The sequence below is a fragment of the Papaver somniferum genome, unplaced genomic scaffold (genome assembly GCF_003573695.1).
Source record: "Papaver somniferum cultivar HN1 unplaced genomic scaffold, ASM357369v1 unplaced-scaffold_21, whole genome shotgun sequence".
Classification (NCBI taxonomy): domain Eukaryota; kingdom Viridiplantae; phylum Streptophyta; class Magnoliopsida; order Ranunculales; family Papaveraceae; genus Papaver; species Papaver somniferum.
This window is the reverse complement of record NW_020631041.1, coordinates 481,935-501,648: the sequence shown is the minus strand read 5'-3', so window position 1 is coordinate 501,648 and position 19,714 is coordinate 481,935. Positions and strand designations below refer to the sequence as shown.

At 36.0% G+C, this 19,714-nt stretch overlaps 1 long non-coding RNA gene and 1 other non-coding gene across 2 annotated transcripts; both read left to right on the top strand.

Annotated features, from left to right (window-relative positions):
* Positions 1-12,988: 12,988 nt before the first annotated feature.
* Positions 12,989-17,409, top strand: LOC113339858. Its single transcript, XR_003355165.1, has 3 exons — positions 12,989-13,412; positions 15,489-15,730; positions 16,850-17,409. It is a non-coding gene; the product is annotated as an uncharacterized LOC113339858 (long non-coding RNA).
* A 343-nt stretch (positions 17,410-17,752) lies between these two features.
* On the top strand, positions 17,753-17,824 carry TRNAG-UCC. Its single transcript has one exon. It is a non-coding gene; the product is annotated as a tRNA-Gly (tRNA).
* Positions 17,825-19,714: the final 1,890 nt, after the last annotated feature.

Genomic DNA, 19,714 nt, shown 5'->3' with positions numbered 1-19,714 from the left:
AGAATCATCAATCCAGGATTTGTGCTCCTTCCTTGCAAGCATCTTCTTCAGAACCAGGTCTTGAACAAAATCACGTCCTTGAGTGTCCTCCTCCATGTCAATACACACAATCTCTTGAGATTTTGTTGAGTTCTCCATATAATTTTTGAAAGGATGGAACAAATATATATATATATATATATATGAACATATATATGTAAACAAGAAGAGACTTCTTGAAAAGGAAACCCTATGAACTCGTGAAACAAATGGAGAGACACAGACGTTCATGGACCGGTTGCAGGGTAAGATGGATTAAGGGAAATCCAATAAGAGGAAAACACAAAGATGCCTCAATAATTTAAAGATAAAAACTTCAAATTAGAGCCTGATAACGATATCAAAATCAAAAGCTCGGAAAACTTATAAAGTACATACAACTAATCTTGAGATTCCCACAATCATCATCATCATCCTTGCATCTCTCAAAATAAAATACAAGGATGAGATTACCTTGAATCAGGTAAATGAGTGAGAAGTAATCCCACTGTGAATCATGGGAGAAGAGTTATACATGTCTTTAGAGTGTTTAAAGTGTATATTCCCTTCTTTCCATCTATTATAACTTATTCCAGAGGAATTTGTCATAAACCCTTTTAAATATCCAAAAGAAGGGTTTTTCTGAGGGCTAAGTCTAGGTCCTCTAGAAACAGGTTCCAGAGGATAAAAGAAAATTTTCGTCTTTTTGACTTAGACTTACAAGTCACATTCTTATAAGTGCAGGAACTATGTTCATTAGTGGCACATGGGTTTATACCAAATAGTGGAACATGCATCCTGTGATGATTTCTAGAAGAGTGATCATCTTTATAAGAATTCTGGTTTTCTGTAGGGAAGAAATTCACTGACGAGAATGTCGGACGCCTTACTCCATTGACAGTAGAGAGAAGCAATTTACGAAGATGTGAGATTTGTTTCTTTCTAGCAAAGCAATGAAGAGCAAGTGATTCATTTTCCCACAGAAGGAACATCATGGTGGATTAGAGATCTGTCTGTCTTGACCCTTAAGTTATTCTGCTACATGCAAATTTTGCAAGTGATTCACAGAGAAAAATTCTTTGGAAGAACTTTTCTTCTTACTAGGTGAAGCTTTGTGAATATCAGAAGAAGGTGCAGAAGACTTACTCATCAAAACAGAGTTTTCCTTTTTCAAAGTGTTACACTGTTCTTGGGTATAACGAAGAGATGCAACAAGTTTCTCTCTTTCAACACGATAACTGTTTATTTCTGATGAATGAGCCTTGATTACACATTCTTCTTTAGTTGAGTATTCTTTAACAGTATTTTCAAGCATACTAATATTTTCACGCTGTAGAGTAGTTTCTTGAACCAGTTTTTCGATACTGTTAGAGAGAGATTCAATGACGCAGTAGAGTTCACGTTCCCTTTCAAGAGTTTTTTCAAATTCATCAATAAGCTGATCATTCTTTTCTTCGAGATCTTTGATTTTAGAAGCTTGAACATCAATGATTTCAGCAGATTTTTTTTAACGTTCTGGTGAGTTCCACTTCTGATTCTAATATGTTCCCATAAATCTTGTTTTCCCTCGGGATTCGAAAGAATCTTCTAAGGAGTTATCCTTTAAGGAAAAAACAAGATTTTTGGTGTATTCAGAAACTTTGGAAGACATATCAATATGCGTTAACTTGTGAGATAATTTTTAGGTCCTCAGAGATCAAATTGCTACAAACACAGACTTATGAGGTCTTTAACGTGTTTGCCTGCTCTGATACCAATTGAAAATGCGAGGGTCTAACAACCACACCCAACAATTCGTTTGGAAATCTGAGAGGACTTACTCCAATACACTTTCTAGAGAATCAACTAGACAGTCAGACTCAATCTAGAACAAAGTATATCAAAGAGTATAATATCTCTAACTCTTAATTCAATTCACAGTCAACAAATAGAAATCTGCGAGCCCGATTGAATATAAGAGGAGTAAACTTGAACGGTACCAAAGACCAATGTTCAAGTGTCAATCAATGTAAATCAACAACCAAAGGTCGGATATTCTAATTGATTGATCTTAACACTAGAATTTTGTTAACGAGGAAACCGCAAATGCAGAAAAACCCCGGGACCTAGTCCAGTTTGAACACCACACTTTATTAAGCCTCTACATACAGACACTAGCCTACTACCAATTAACTTCGGACTGGACTGTAGTTGAACCCTAATAAATCTCACACTGATTCAAGGTACAGTTGCGCTCCTTACGTCTCTGACCCAAGTAGGATACTACGCACTTTATTACCTTAGATGATCTCACCCACAACTAAGAGTTCCTACGACCCAAGGTCGAAGACTTAATAAACAAATCTGTATCACACAGAAAAGTCTATAGGATTGAATAAATCTGTCTTCCATAGAAATACCCAAGAGTCTTTGTTCCATCTTTTGATAAATCAAGGTGAACAGGAACCAATTGATAAACCAGACTTATATTCCCAAAGAACATCCTAGTATTATCAATCACCTCACAATAATCTTAATCGACTAGCGAAACAAGATATTGTGGAATCACAAACGATGAGACGAAGATGTTTGTGACTACTTTTCTATCTTGCCTGTCGGAGAAATAAATATCAATCCAATTTTACAATTGTACTCGGATGATAGAAACAGTAAGATCAAATCACACAACTGCAAGAGAAGTAGTATCGGTCTGGCTTCATAATCCCAATGAAGTCTTCAAGTTGTTAACCTACAGGGTCTCGAGAAGAAACCTAACGTTAAAAGAGAATCGACTCTAGCTACACAACTAGTATCACACAGGAGGTGTGGGGATTAGGTTTCCCAGTTTTTAGAGTTCTCCTTTATATAGTTTTCAAATCAGGGTTTGTAATCCAAGTTACCTTGGTAACAAAGCATTCAATGAAAAACCTTATTCAACCAAGCTAATATCTTTCAACTGTTAGATCGAACTTAGCTTGTTACACACAAATGAAATGTACCCTCATTTAGGTTTATGTAACCGTACCCAAACGTGTACACTCATGTTGGCTCAACATTTAGTTAATCGAGGTTAGCCTTATGTTTACTCTCATATCAACCTTATTCATCTTATCCATAACTAGTTCAAATGACTCAAATGAAACTAGTTAAAGATTTTTTCAATTGCATAGAAGAATACAATTGAAATCAAATCGGTTTGATTCACTTGAATCAATGATGAACATTATAGCCATGGTTTGCAAAGATTGCATTCCTTAAGATTTAAATGTTTAAGTTCATGAACATACCAATTTAACAAAATAAACAGCTTAAGTATGCGTACTTAAGCAACCGGATTTGAGTTTGTTAAGTTTCCAAACTCAGCAGAAATTCTCGGTTCGAAAACTTCCGCAAGTATGCATACGAGTACGCATACTTAAGGTGACTAGTTTAGGAGTTTGTAATTCCCAAACCCAGCAGATATTTTCGGTTCGAAAACTTCCTCTAGTATGCATACGGGTACGCTTGATTAAGGTGACTAGTTTAGGAGTTTGTAATTCCTAAACACAACAGATGTTTTCGGTTCAAAAACCTCTACCCGTATGCACACTTATGCTGTCTCCTTCACCAATATTGTATACACACATATGCAGACACTTGGTTCCCGATTTATGGATTTATACACTAATGTGCGAACACACTATATATGCTTATATCGAAAGATGGTTATCTCATCAACTTTTAATTTCAATCATTGAAACTTTATTAGAGGATGATATATAGTTGTTGTTCACAAACTATTTTTCGTCAAAGCGATTTTCAATTTATTGAAATTATCATAATGAAACATTCCATGACAACACCAACTGATTCTATCACACAAATCATGTTAGATGTAACTCCGCAATTTTCATATGATCTTATTCAGACTTTCATCACGAATAAAGCAAAAGTTTTCCAACATATATTTCGAGAAATATATAAGCGAGGTAAACTCAGCTTGAAATCTCAAATGTGTATAATAGAAAACTATATCGTAACACGACTTATGTCTCAATATAGGAGATAGAGAAGAAATAGACTTTCCAAGTGATAGATGAGTTCAAGTCTCCACATACCTTTTGTTGATGAAGTTCCACAAGCTCCCCTTGATATTTCTTCGTCTTCAAATGATGAACACCGAGAGATCTAGGCTCAACTACACTATCTATGCCCTAGTCCGAGACATTTATAAATAGGCTAGAAATCAAGACATATGGTTTTGATCACTAACATTGACAAACATGCTTGAGATAACAACGCATGCGAGTTCGACCGAGCAATGCTCTAACAGTAATATTCTTGTAAACTGTTTTTCTTTATGATTTTTCATATCTATTAAAGATTTTTCACTCTAAAAATATACTGTTTTTGTTTCTTTTAAACAATTTTCGAAGGAATAATAAATGTAATGATATGTATCTTGATTACAATGCAGATTCAAGCTAGTTGTATTCCGCTCCTTCTGGAAGGGAAGGATGTTGTTGGAGTTTCAAGGTCAGGTTCTGGAAATACCCTAGCATTTTTGATACTAGCAATCCAAGTCGTGAATTCTTTAGATTTTAGTGTTTATGAAGGAACTAGCGTTATTATCCTTTGCCCGACTAACATACTCGCGCGGCCAAGTCATGTTCTGTTATGTTATGTTTTGTCCTTATACTTAAATTTGATATAGCCTTTTTTTTTTTGAAGAATTTCTCTGTTTTTTGTTTTAATATCCAGGCATATGATGCAGCATTGATACTTCTCCAGCGCGGTACTGTTGGGTTTGCCGTGGATGGTCGTCTCGAAGGCGAGAAACCGAAGTCTTTGAGAGAGCGGTGGATTTTGTTAATTGCTACCCATGGTATACTTCTTGTTCATCTTCAACGCACCAAGGAATTTATTTATACTAATTTGAATGTATAAATCTTTGATAGTTTTACCCGTTCCCACATGTGGTCAGTTTAGTTTTTGTTGAGATAGCTAACTTTTGAATATAAACAACCATTCTCTTTTAAATTTTTCTTTAAGATTCCTGTTTTGGAATTCTTATTTTGCAGTTCCTCGTTATTGATGAATCTGAACGGTTATTAGAACCAATCTTTTAGGAGGAAATGAAGCAGATTATGGAGCTTCTTCCAAAGGAGAAAACTTGAATAAAAATGACCATGATATCATTATTTGGGTACTATTAGTGTAGTTTAGTTATCTTTGTACTTTGAGATAACTGTATCAATGTTCAGGAAAGGCAGACAGCTTTATTTTCTGCTACCCTGGAAAACAAGGTTGGTGTATGACATTAAACTATGTGTAATCCTAATTATCATTATCGTCTACCGGTAGAGCCTAACCTAGGCAGTACATGTTGCAGGTGGAAAATCTTGCGTGGTTATCATTTAAGACTATTCCTGTGTATATTCATGTGGATGAGGGCTCCATGGTAAATATATCGTATTATGGATTTTACCTTTCCTGCTAACCTTTTGTGCAAATAAATCTGATAACATATTTTTGTGATGCATCCCATAACGGAAGGATTGCAACAAGGTTATTGTATTGTGCCCAGTGAAATGAGATTCCTTCTGTTCTATGCTTTCTAGAGAAAGGGTAAGACATACAGACCTATGTTGCTTAACTACTAAAAATATAATTTCTAGTTAGTTTGAATCATTTACAGCGCAAAAAACTAAGTTTGGAAAGATGAAACTCTAGCATCAGGAGTTGATACTTTTTTTTACGTGAAAAAATCTTTAGTTGATCGATTACTAGAATCAATCTTTGAGGAGCTTTAGTTACCATCAGTAATTACGTGCAAGATGTTGTTAATGTTCCAAATGGTTGTGGGCATGAGGGTGAAAAAAGATGTAAGGGTGAAGCCGAGATTGTGGTAGTAGTGATCGACAAAATGATTCAGATAATTACGTGGTTGTGGTGGTTTCTTGGATTCAGGAAAAAAAAATTGGGTTTGTTTTACGATTCAGAAGGTATGTACTCTTTGCTTTCAGAATCTTAGTGTGTTTTTAAGTGCGTTTTTAACACTTTGTTTACTGATTCTGTACCATCTTTCCATACACGTAGTTTACTTGTTAGGTGTGTTTTATTTTCTGGTAGCCTAAATTATATAATTAAAGATTTTAATTTATGATTTAATTAGATGGTAATTCAAAGATTTTGACAAAGATGATAAGAAAATTATCAATATATGTCAGAAAAGTTGATAAGGAAATTAGCAATATGTGTTAGCAAAGATGATATGTAAGTTTAAACTTAATTAATACTATGCGAATGCTCTGCAACCACCAATTGATTAAGTTATTTGAGGTTTGGGTTTTAAGTATTTTATTTTCACATCTATGTTTAAAAACTAACATGAAAACATGTCCTTAGTGTGAGATTAACCAGAGTTTTAATAATAACTTTTCAGACCTAACATTTCCAAGTGAGAGGAATGCAGCTGACTAAAGTCTTGAGTTGTTACAATAAGGATTACTAAAAAGTGTTAATACTTTTGTGTATACTCGAACATTTTCGATGTGGTTTTCTAGGTTATACTAATGGATGATTAAGAACATCAGCTACTAAAACATGTTGCATTCGAGTTGTAGTAATTTGAATTCAACTGGGTTTGTGAAAACTGATTTGTATCTTTTTGAAATTGTTCCCTAAACATATATTAATATTACATAATGACTTCTGTTGCTTGGTATTTTAGTATTTGTTTATATGACTATGTGGATGATTTGTTCACTTGATATGCTAGTCTTCGTGAAAATAATACAAGTATTAAACTATGTATTCTTAGAAATTCATCCCTTGATCACATTTCTTGATTGATCGTGTGGGAAGCCATCTTGTGCTTATATATTTTAGTAATCTAAATAGATGAAACATCTTGTGTTGTCGTTGTTTAAAGTATTTTTCGAGATCAAAAGGTTTTTAGTAGTACCATTGGTGGGAAACTAAATCGCATGGGTATTTTAGTTTTCGACTAATATTATTTTGTTGAACTAGTTATGCTTGATATATAAAACTTGTTTATTGTCCTTCTCTTTTGATATAAGGCTACTCAAGTTTGTTTAATAATTTGACTACTACTGATCTAGTGACTCAATATCGATTGATATAATAATTTAGCAATCAACTTTAAAAGACTCCATTATGTGTGTGTTGATACAAGTGTTGGAAATTCAAGAAGAATAACAAGAGAATTATCAAGCTTTAGAATGACATGCAGAAGATGGATCTGGCTTTAAGAAACCATCATGGAACCTCAAATCCTAAGAAGAAAGCTCGAAGAACTAGAACATAATCCGTTAATGTTTTTCCGTGTGAAGGTATCAAATCATCAAGAAAAATGAAAGAGAGGTCTATCGGAGATGATGAAACACCCAATGCATCGGATATAGGCAGCCACTCAGTGCCTAGAATAAAATCTTGGTTCTCTTTATAACATTTGTCCAAAAAAGACTATTTTCCCCCTCACACTAATTGATGATATTTTATTCGTTCAGTATCCGAATGACGCGTTCGAGTAGCCCATTTCACATAAATTTTTAAGATCTATTCAATGGGACAAGTTTCATACCCAGATTATTGATAGATCAATTTTAATTAATTAAATTCATATTCAGTTAATTGAGTCATTAGCGGTTAAATCATCTCTTGCTGATCTAATAACGTTGAGGAGCTTGAGGGTCTGTACAGGTGCATGTTTGATGGAGGTAGTTTTAAGGACACCATTATCCAAATCTATGTGCTCTTAATGTAGGGATATGATCAACCTCCATATCTATAGTCGCACAATCAGAGCTTGTTGTAGAACGAGAAGCTTCTATTTTTTACATACTCTAACAGGTTTGTTGGGTTTGGGTTTGGGCTTTCTTTTCCTCTTATTTCTTATATGGGATCCGTGGTGAGCAAGTTTCTGGAGGTAAGAATTTGAAACTTTCCTTGCAAAAGAAGGCATAAAAGTAGATGCATATTTTGCTAGAATCTCCTTTTCAGTTACTGCTGTTGTTGACTTATCAGACTCCGGGATAGAATTACTATCATGAATATCAAGATCTATTAAGTTTGGGATGTTTGTTGAAAAATATGGAGGTGTTGAATTCAAGTATTCCGGCGACGGAGAGATTGTGATCTGATTAGGTGATTTTGATACGCCGGTAATGGACACATGAGAAGTAAAAGTACCATTTTTTGTGAACATATTGATAATTCTAGGTATGCAATTAATCCCTCTGAGTTTCTGATCTTAAGATGTTATACTCTCAAGTCTTGAAGTTTCAATGAAACATGATCAATCAACAATACTTCCCCACATACGATTAGGCATGATGTCGATCTAGGGAAACAGGGCTTCGGTTATCGGTTGATTTAGGGAAATAGGTTGGGAACGGGAAACTATGGGGATCTTAGGAATCTAATCACGAACATGGATGAAGGAGAAAAAAGGAAAATGGTTTTAGGAGAGAGAAACATTTTACAAAGAAAAGAAAGTAAAATATTAGGAAAGTTGGAATAATATGCATGATTGCTAAAGGCTGATACCATGATTGCTAGATGAGGGTACCAATCCAGAATCCAACAACCAAGATTACTTTATATTTTATGAATGGGTACCAACCCCGCTAATTACGGTATAACCTTTAACAATCGTGATAATATGTGGCTAAGAAGCATTGGCTTCTTCTCTCGGAAAAGGATATAACACGTTCGAGATACCAAAAGGTCTTCATTTTGAGCGAAAGCCATTAATTCATACGACCCATAAATGTTTATCCATAAAATATTTAAGCACCAAACAGATTGCCACATGATTTATATTTGTTCTAAAATTTATTAATTTGGTGATTTAAAGTTGGGAAGGATCCTATGACATGGTTAGAATGACATTGTGAATTTGGAGCAAAGATTTTGGTAACATGTTTCTCATATGAAACTCTACACTTCTACCGAAGATGAGAGTATTTCGAAATATGACCTCCACAAATTCTAATTAACGACTATATTCAAAATGATAGCAGTTAAATGTTTTATTATTTACTTGGGCTTTAAACTCTGATATTTTTTCAGGATTTACTCTTTCTACTATTATTTGTAACTGGGATGCAGTGATTCATTAATCACTGTCTCTTCTTCTTATCACAACTTTTGTAATTGAAGAATTTTTTTTATAAATTTTGTCCTTTTCAGTCAGAAAAAATTTAAAAATGCTAGATGGTAATATCATACATCCAAAGCCGATCTAGTGTCTAGAAAGGCCATGTGCGAAATTTTTTCGTAACACTTTTTAAAACGTTGGATATTTTGTAATTATAATAAACAAAAATGTTAGTGCACTAAAGAGAAACTGATACCAACATGAGCGGTAAACCATATTTTTTTAAACTAAACTAAAAAAAATGATAATACTTCAAATTAAAAACCGGAGGGATTATTAAAACTATGCTAGACTGATGTATAAGATGCGTTATACGAAGGTTTATCTAATCATGCGTCTGATGTAAAGCATCAAGAAAATGATAGCTTGGTGGATTAATCAATTAAGAAACATCTCGATGTCATGTGTTCGGGTCTCACTAAGAATTGTTCCGGTCCTGTGCGATCGTACAACCTCATGTCGAGATTTATACGAAGAAAAAATCACCAAAAAATTATCATTATCTGATGATAAGAAAATGACACTTAAGTGTGAAGATTATATCATTCTAACCATGTCAACCGATAGGTCAAATTTATGGTTTTACTAATCCAGAAAAAATTAAGTAATCTGAAATTTGTTAAATGATGCAAACCTGTTCGGCGTATCAAAAAATTTAATCACATAAACGTTGTATGCGCAGAATTCACCCGTTAGGTTTCGTCCCGGGAGTATATTTCATTCGGGGATTCTTGCGACATTCAGGTTGTCACAATTCATAAGGCGGATGTCGTGCCGGCTGGCAACTTTTGGTCAATGTTCCTCTTTTTTATCCTCAAAATCTCGTCTTCTCTTCCTTAATTCTATCCTAAAGCTTAAATCCAGAAATCCCAAAGATTAACTCAATTACAGCCACCATGTTAGAGTACCGATCCTAAACTCGTCATAGGCTCATGGGTAGAACTCAAGTCGAAAATCGGTTGATTAGATGAGGGAACCCATTGACCCATAAACTACCAATTAAGCCCCATCTAACCAATGTGGGAGTAGGATCCCAACATCCCACCACACTTCCAGACCCAACGTTCTCGTTGGCCCACTCTATAGACACTGACCCGAAGGTAGCCCATTCTCTTATGGCGGCTTCACTCCCTTATCAGTATTCAATGGGATGACAACTACGCCCATACATAGGTGCCCCAACAATTTAATCTAGTCTATAGGTCACCCTTTCCGTGGAGCGGACATGGGTCGTGATGGTTGGCTCTGATACCAAATGTTAAGGTAACGACTCTAAACTCGTCATAAGCCCATGGGTAGAACTGAACTCGAAAATCGGTTAAAACTAGGGGTGAGCATAAAAACCGGAACCGCGGATTTGACCCTTATCCGTCCGCAAAATTACGGGTGAAAACCAATCCACAAGAGTTATGGACCGGACACGGGTGCATTCTCAAATCCGCACGCGGTGCGGTTACGGTTGCGGTTGGGATTTGATAACCGCGGATTACCCGCACCGTAGGACATATAGGGAATTTAGTAAATGTATTAAGGATAATATGGGAAGTTGGAGTTTGATATATAAACATCTTTAGCTTTCGGTGAAACCTAATAGCATTAGTTTTTTTTTCGAGAGGAAGAGACCTAATAGTCTCAGAGGAAGAGACCTTCGATTCTTCTTCTTCTCTGAGTAAATTAGTTCTCTCATTCATCTTCTTCTCATCACAGTAAATATCCTTCTGATCTAAAGTCTCTCTTGCTACCAAATTAGTTGTTCTATCATTCTTCTTCTCTGAGCAGCATCATCATCAGTAACTGTAAGTAGTTCTCTCATTTTCATTTCTTTTGACTTTCAATGATTATTATATGTTCTAGTGATGTTGATTTCGTTTTAATTGGTTTGGAATTTTCTTAGATGTCAAAATAATTTTGAGTATGTTTGATTTAGGGTTTTCTTAAATTAGTTTTTTCTTCCAGTTTAGAGATTTTGGGTGATTTGGTCGGTAAAGACCATCATCTCTGGTTGAAGTTTGACCATTATCAGTGCTGAAAATTAAACCAGTTGTGGGTGTGGATTGTCTAATTCATGTATGTTATTTATGAAACAAGGCATATCCACGGATTGGAGAGAAGAATCTTCAGGAGAACAATATTTAAAATCCTTGGGTAGGTGGTGAAGCTTGTATTATCAGTGCTACAATTGTTTGGGTATGATGTTGCTATCTCTGCATTCTGTAACATATCTTCTTATTTGCATTTTGTAGCCATTCATCTGGTTGCATCTAATCATTTTGTAATATGTAATTGTAGCTTATCTCTGTACATCTCAGTTTATCTGTTCCATGTGTTTCATTTGTTATATTCATTTAGCTGCACCCTGTGTTTCATACTCACTATTTCCATGTAATATACATGTTAAGCATTCTCGCATAATAGTTAAATTCCTTTCAGTTTATCTGTTCATCTTGCATCTCTTTTTGTCCTCATATATTGCAGTTTTTGGTTCTCAGTTACTCCATCTTTGAGTTGATTTTAACTCTTTTAGTTTATAGATCATTGCATCATTGATTCTGTCAGTCTTATTTTTCAATATCTACTGTCAATGGGTATGAACAGGAGAATCTGAGAGCAGATGGCTTCAAGTACTAAGGGACCTTCTATTCTTGTTGACGATCCTGATGAGAGCATGTCTACAGTTAACCCGGCAACCGTAGAGAGCATATCTACAGCTACACCATCATCTCTGGTTGAAGTTTCAAAGCCTCCGAAAGCTTCTGGTAAGAAGCAATCAGACTGCTGGCAACATTTTGATAAGCGTCTTGATCTTAAGCCACCTAAAGTTCAGTGCAAGCATCGTAAAAGGAAGTTTTCATGGGGTAAAGACGATATAGGGGGTTCTAACTCTCATGGAACAACAAACATGAACAACCATATAAAGCAAAGAAGGTGTCCTAACTACACTCCACCTGGACAACAACAGTTAGCCTTTCAAGTAAGTGATAATGGTGAGACTCGTTCCGTTGTGAATCACTCGTTTGACCAAGATGCATGCAGAGCAGCCCTCACCAGAATGATCATCAAAGATGAATTACCTTTTATGTTTGTACAGCGTGAAGGCTTCTTAGAATTTTGTCATCAACTAGAACCTAGGTTTGATGGTCTGCGGTCTGCGGTCTAGTTGTGATCAGCCCTTTTAAATGGTCTTTACTAACCAATGCTGATTGGTTTTTGTTTCTTCTTGTTTATTGCTGCCTTATATCTGCCTTGTAGTGTTTACTGATTATCTATAACTCCTCATTTTACAGATGCGGCAGAAATCTTGCAGGAAATTCCAGACATATCTATCACGGATTGAATAAACTAGTACTCGAATCCAAGGTCTCTTTTTCAGTTTTTGGCATCAGAGATTCATATTGCTTGGCACCAGACTTGTTGCATTTGAATTAGTACTCTTTTGTGTTAGCTGTTAACTATCTTATGTCTATTGTTGCTTTTGAATTACTGAATTAGAACTCTTTTGTGTTAAAAAACGTCTGTACTCTAGTTTGTAACTTTCTAGTTTCTATACTTAGTTTTTTTTTGATGATTCTTGTGATCAAATCCGCGGTTAATCCGCAACCGGCCCGCAAAATCCGCAGATCCGCAGAGGGCAAATCCGCGGATGATTGGGCCGGTCACGGTTTGAATTTCCAAATCCGCAACTTTGACGGTTTGGTTACGGGTGACCCCTAATCCGCAACCGTCCGTCCGTTGCTCACCCCTAGTTAAAACCGATTGACTAGATGAGGGAACTCATTGACTTATAAACTATCAATTAAGCCCCATCTAACCAATGTGGGACTAGGATCCCAACACACCACCACCAGCACCAACACCACCACCACCACCGAATCCCCTTCTCTTTTCTCTTCATTACTGTTATGACAGAAACCTGAACACAAATCCGAAACCAGATTTCAAAACAATCACCACCTCTCATGACGGTAGCTTCCAATTTCAGTTTTCCACCGTTTTCATCTTTAATTATAACACCACCACCACCACCATTATTATCTTATAGCACCGCCATCACCAGTTAATAGATGGGTTATAAATGGAAAATGGGTTTTTGTGTTGAGAGAGGGGGGAAGGCAAAAATGGTGATATTAATTGGAATTAGCGGAACCCGAATTAGGGATTTCGTAACCCTCTGAGTCTCTGACCACCATCGGATAAGCTGATTACCAGCTGCTGGTACATGTTCGGCAGCATCGGAAGAGTAAGTTTCAAACAGGTAATAAATTTTTATTCAAGTTTTTACAACTCTATTCATCTTACTTCATTGTTTCTGGTTTCTAACTTAATGTTAGTATTTCTAAATGACAATTGGAAGAATAGTAAAGAAAATTTTGTTTTCTGTTAAGTTATTTAGTTGTTAAATCTTTGTTGTCATCCAAATTTTTTCACTTTATATGAAAACATTTATGTGTTCAGTCCACTCCTCAGTGTCCTCATCACTGGAATTGAGGTTTGAACTGTAATAGGACTTGTGATGTGGAAACTCACTGCAGCTTGCATTACAAACTAGTCTAAAGTTTGTGGCAATGAAGACAAAAATTACTGATCCACCTTTGGCATAGCCGTTAATAACCAGAATGGTTGAAGAGTAGATGGTGCAATGATCTTTGGACTTTTAAAAGTTTGATGGTGGCATCTGTCTTATAAGCAATAATAGCAGAAGGGATGATCCTAGTTACTTTCTCTCAGGGCCTCTTGTGAAAAGTTAAGACTAGTTGAGAGTTGAGACCCTCCTAGTCAGTAACTGATTGTGTGTTGATTGGTTTGGCTTTTAGTCACCAGATTCGTGAAAGTCCTCACGAATTTCCCTGAGATTCACGAATCTGTGCTCCTCAGTAAGATTCGCAACGGGAGCTAGGCAGCCAGCTCCCTAACTGCTGAGAAACTCGCTCCTAACAAACCGGCAAGATTGACACAGAATGATATCTTACTGAGGATAATGAATCAAAACCAAAACCATGACACACATAGATGTATCCCCCAGTAGGTCGTAAATAAGAGAGGACAAGTGAGTCACCCCTGATCGGGTTAAGAATACATACTGAATCATAAGTATCACCAGGTGTAGTGGCTAGTTTCATACAAGCTAAACCATTACAAAAACCTACAAATTCATATATACCCTGGATTCTTTGACCTGAGAGAAATCTGATATCTGTCTTTTGTCGTCCTAATAAACTGAAAAAGTAATTCATTTGTATGCCGTATCTTCTTACATTAAACATATTAAAGACTAGAATTGGTTTATTTTTGTTTTGATTGTAGTGAATCACAGGAAATCTAGAATCATTAAAGATCGAATTGTACCATAACTTATTGATGCAAGAACAAATTGCTAGAGTCCGGGCTGGTAATCTGGTCAGGATACTTTCAATCATCAATTCATCAGGAATATAATTACTTACTCCTCTTTCCATGCCATTCTGCTGCTCCTTCTTCTCCTCTACTCCTTGATCAATTTTTAGATGGCATGATTTTTTTCCCGAAATTGCTCTCTTTTTTCCTCCATTCCTTTGCTTGGGTGATTGGCTGCGTATTCCCGTCACATCTGATCCTGTTACTGACAAACAATCATTAGGAAATGGTGGACTTACTCTGTACAATTTTGTCACCTCTACAGTACAGCTGAAAGTTGTTGCTCACACTCGCATATCCATATAGTCTTTTGGTTGATTCTTAAATTTTTGAGGAGGATAACCCACCAGCATTTCTTTAAATCTCGCTATTGTATACTTTGATTTTGAATTTTGAGAACCTTTACAGCTAAGTGGAAGCTATCGGCGCCCAAAGTGGAAACCGTACCAAGGTACCATCTATAACATGGATTACCACCCTCCATCTTTTGCAATTATGAGTACATTGCAATTGTTCTTGCACAAACATAGATGTGGGCTTTACAACCGATTAAATGCTCTATGTTTTACTGAACCATATACTTCTAGAAATTTGATTTCTCCATAATCGATCTTAGTGATTATCTGGGATAATCTCCTCCTATCTTTTTGCTTTGATCTTTTTAAAAACTAACATAAAAACATGTCCTTAGTGTGAGATTAGCCTGAGTTTTAACAGTGACTTTCCAGAACTAATATTTTCAAGTGTGAAGGAATGTGTCTGACTAAAGTCTTGAATTATTATCATGAGGGTTACTAAAGATGTTAAACGTTTCCGATGTGGTGTTCTAGGTTCTAATAATGGATGATTAAGATTGAACAGAATTTCTGAAAACTAATATGTATCTTCTTGAAATTGTTCCATGAAGATGTATTATCATGAATTTTATTTTCTGCAGAGATGCATGATTACATGGACATGTAATAGCCTCAAAATTGCGATGCCGAGAAGAAGCAAGTGACATAAGGAAATCCAATTTTAGCTGAAAAAGCTCTAGGAAAGTGCTTGTGATGGTGATGACATAGTGGATGAGTATTCTTATGAAACCTATGAAGTATTATTGATTTCGCCTCATCCTTCGAATTTGTTTTTAGCTGGCTAAATTTCCCTCACTGATTGCCATAATGACTTCTCTCATCAGTAAGTCTCGTTCTTCTCATTTTCATTGATTTTAGCAGTTGACTTGACTCCCGTGATATTTTTCGTCCGTCAAGTCTTGTTTCACTTATTGCAAAGAGTCTGGTGCATATTGTAATTTAACCAGGTAGAATATTTAATGGTCAAGTAATTTCAAACACCAAATAAATCAGTTAATTGAGATTTATGTATCAAGTATTTAAGGTGTCCTTAGTGTGAAATTGGCCGAGTTCTAATAATGCCTTTTGGGAACTAACATGTTCAAGTGTGGAGGAATGTGTTCGACGCAAGTCTTGGAACTGTTACATTAAAGGTTACTAGAAAGTTGATATTTTTTTTGTGATGGGTTGCTTGGCGTTATATCATTACACTGAGTCTTCCTATGTACTAATGTAACTAGGTAGAATTTGATGACCACGCCTTTGTGTACACTAGGAAGTTCTTTTATGTGGAACATTGTTGAGAAATATACTTATGGAACAGAGGGATGTTGTATTCCTTTCTGCTGCACATAATGTGATTAGAAGATGCGATCAAAAGGAGACTTTTCATTGTTTTTTATCTTGCTTTTCTGGTATCTTTAATATACAGCACCTAGACATTCTTGCTTCATCTTATGCTTGGATTACAAAATAATAATCTTACATTTTTTCGCTACTGAGATTTATTAGCTTGTCTTTGTAACAAATTACTGTATATTTAGAAGGCTTCTGACTGAGATCCCTTTGCCCTTACTGAAGTAAACAAAGTGCTGTTGTGGTATGAAGGAAGCAGCCTTTGTCATTATGACCCCTTAAACTGCAGCAGCAAATCTATGTATGAAATGCAATGTTTCATCGAACACTTTTGGCACATAAGAAGAGCAGCCACATTTGTCTCATGAGTTGAAAAGTTTGTTGAGAATCTAGCTCCTCGACTGTTGTATTAGTTGAAAAGAAATGAGTATAAAGTGTTCACTTATAAAATCTTGGGTAGAATCGTTGATAAACTTTTCAGTTGACCTATTGTATTTCACTAACTTAATTTAAACACTGATCTTCTTGCAATCCATGTTTTTCGGGGTTGGGAGTTAGTCTCCTTTATTTGGTTGTTTTGTCTGAACCCCCAATTTTTGTTTTTCAGAATTAAGCTTCCATCTGGAGCAAAAAAAAATATACCAAGTGGATACCGTGCTATGATTGGCCAAGTTGCTGGTGGAGGCTGCAGGACTGAGAAGCCCATGTTGAAAGCAGGAAACGCTTACCACGAATGCAGAGTGAAGAGAAACTCCTGGCCCAAGGTTCGTGGTGTTGCTATTGAATCCAGTTGCATCCTCACGGAGGAGGTAACCACCAGCATATTGGACATGCCAGTAATGTTCGTCATGATGCACCTCCTGGACAAAAGGTTGGTCTTATTGCTGCTAGGAGAACTGGACGTCTTTGTGGACAGGCTGCTGCTAAGACAGATAAAGCTTAACTTCTCCCCTGTTTTTCTGTTTAAGTTTGTTTGAATCAAAACATAAGTTCTTCCCTGTTTTTCCTAGTTCGACTCATGAGAGGGACTGTGAGAGAAGGATACTTTTGCTTATCCTTGTCTTCAGATATTACTCATTGGTGTGTAGAATGATCAGTTTCAAGTCTCTCTGTGAACTGCAAGTTTGTTGCTTGGGCAATATACTTAATTTAACACCAGTTCGATAAGTTCCTCTCTGTGCTAATGTCGGTTTTTTTGCAAAGCCATTTGCAGTTTAAAGCATGTTTTCTTGAATTAATTTACTTGTAAGAAGTATGAGTGCATCTGTCGGGTGTATGAACTATGAAGAGGTTTAGGATAAGCTTTATAATGTTTTGCGTCTACTGAATGATCGCTCAGTATTGGTAACAACAGCAGCTGGCCCGTGTCAGCAAAATAAGGCAAGCTTTTGTCTGATATGCGAGAGCAACCAGACAATTCAAACTCCACCCGCTCAAGAAAGTGAAGCAAGTGCAAAACCCGTAGCCCAATTTGTTAGTGAGTGGCAGCTGCTGAAATTAAACAGAGCAAGCGTTTGTAGTCCAACGGTTAGGATAATTGCCTTCCAAGCAATAGACCCGGGTTCGACTCCCGGCAGACGCAACCGACTGCAATTTTATTTTGTTGAGAGATAAAAATCTACCATGGAACTCAAATATGCCTCGATGGTTCAAAGTCCACATCATAAGCGTTCAAAATTTATCATCTTTGAACATTTAACTCCATGCCAACTGCGGCATTTTTGTGTTGGATGCTTTCTTGCCATGAGAACAAGCGACCACACCACATTAGATCATCTATAAGGCTGAGTGTAGTGGAGGGATAACAGGTAGAGGTAATGCCGGTAACAGATTTCCGTGGCTATAACCTCCATGACTAATTAGAGGCTGCTCAAAGCCTCAAACTAACTAGAACGCCAAGGGGTGTCTAACGGAAGTCAAATATTTAAATCACCTTTAACATAAAACTAATACTTCCTCTTGAATCCTCCATAAAACATGGAAATCTAAAAACTAAAAGGGCATGCTCTGCCGATTTTATCATTCCATTGCATTTTCATCGGAACCAAAATTTTCGATCATTTTTTTTTTTTTTTTTTTTGATAAAAAGAAAATTTATTCATTATCTTGTTGGCACTAAAATGATCATAAAGTTCAACATCTGATTCTGAAGTTCTAACTGACTTAGTAACTTCATCTGCCACCTGATTGTCATCTCTACTAATAAAATAAAAATTACATAAGCTAAACCAAGAAGATAAATGTTTTATTTCTTTCAGGATATTCATGTTCTCCCACTAAATTAAAGAGATAGTTCCTGTGATAGATTGGATGACAAGTTTTGCATATGTTTCTATATGTATTCTAGTGAATGATTTCTTCTTTGCCCAAGCTAGTGCCTCACAAATTGCCATACATTCTCCCTCTTCTAGACTTAATGGTCCATTTGCGAAAATCCCTTTGATCCCTCCACATGCCCCTGTTTCATCATGGATAATTAGACCAGTGCCTAGTTTCTTGGTAGAACAGTCAAATGATGCATCCACATTAATCTTAATAATGCCTGGTAAAGGGGGTTGCCAATGTGATATAATGCAGTGTATGGTTTCAGATGCAATATTATGAGCGTTCAGATAAAAATTCAAATGACAATTGATTTTGTGCACAGATTTATAAGGGTTTAAGGATACTCCCTGGAAAATAGAATCACATTTGTCCTTCCAGATGATCCAAGCACCAATCATTAAGGTGTATAGCCAATGCTCATTTGAACTACTATCTAAAGAGAACCAACTTGTAACCCACGCTTAAACACTTGTGTAGTTACTTCTTACTGCATAAACGTTGATGTTTACTCCTCTCCACACAGCTCTGGAATGTCTGCATTCCAGTAATAGATATTCAATTGTTTCAGGTTCAGTGCCACAATAACTACATTGTATTTCTTACCTAGCATTGTAGACTGCCAGTTTATCTCTTGTCTGATTAATTTCTTTGATACACTTCAAGATAAAGAGTTTAACTCTGTGAGCAGTTCCAATTTTCCAAAGAGTCTTCTATACACCAGAGTCAATAATTCTGCCATTGACATTTACTTCTCTATTGCAATTAGTGAGCTTATTGTAAGCACTCTTAACGAAGAACTTACCATCTTTAGAAGGCATACAAATCATCTCGCCTTCCTTAGTTACATCAAGAAACATTTTCTGAATTCTAAAAGAAGTATTAGAATCAAATAATTAATCTAAAAGAGGGATGTTCCAATTACCGGTGCCAGGAATAATAAGTTCAATAACATCTTCATAAAATCTGAATCAAACCTTTAATAATAATTGATCTAAAAGAGGGATGTTCCAATTTCCATAAAGTAAATCTGCTGAACAACAATCAAACCTTTAATAATACCATTCCAGGTATAAGATCAGTTCTTGACTTCAATATTTCTATGAAGAATGTCTCTATTTCTAAAATATTTGCTTCTGAGAAGTTACAC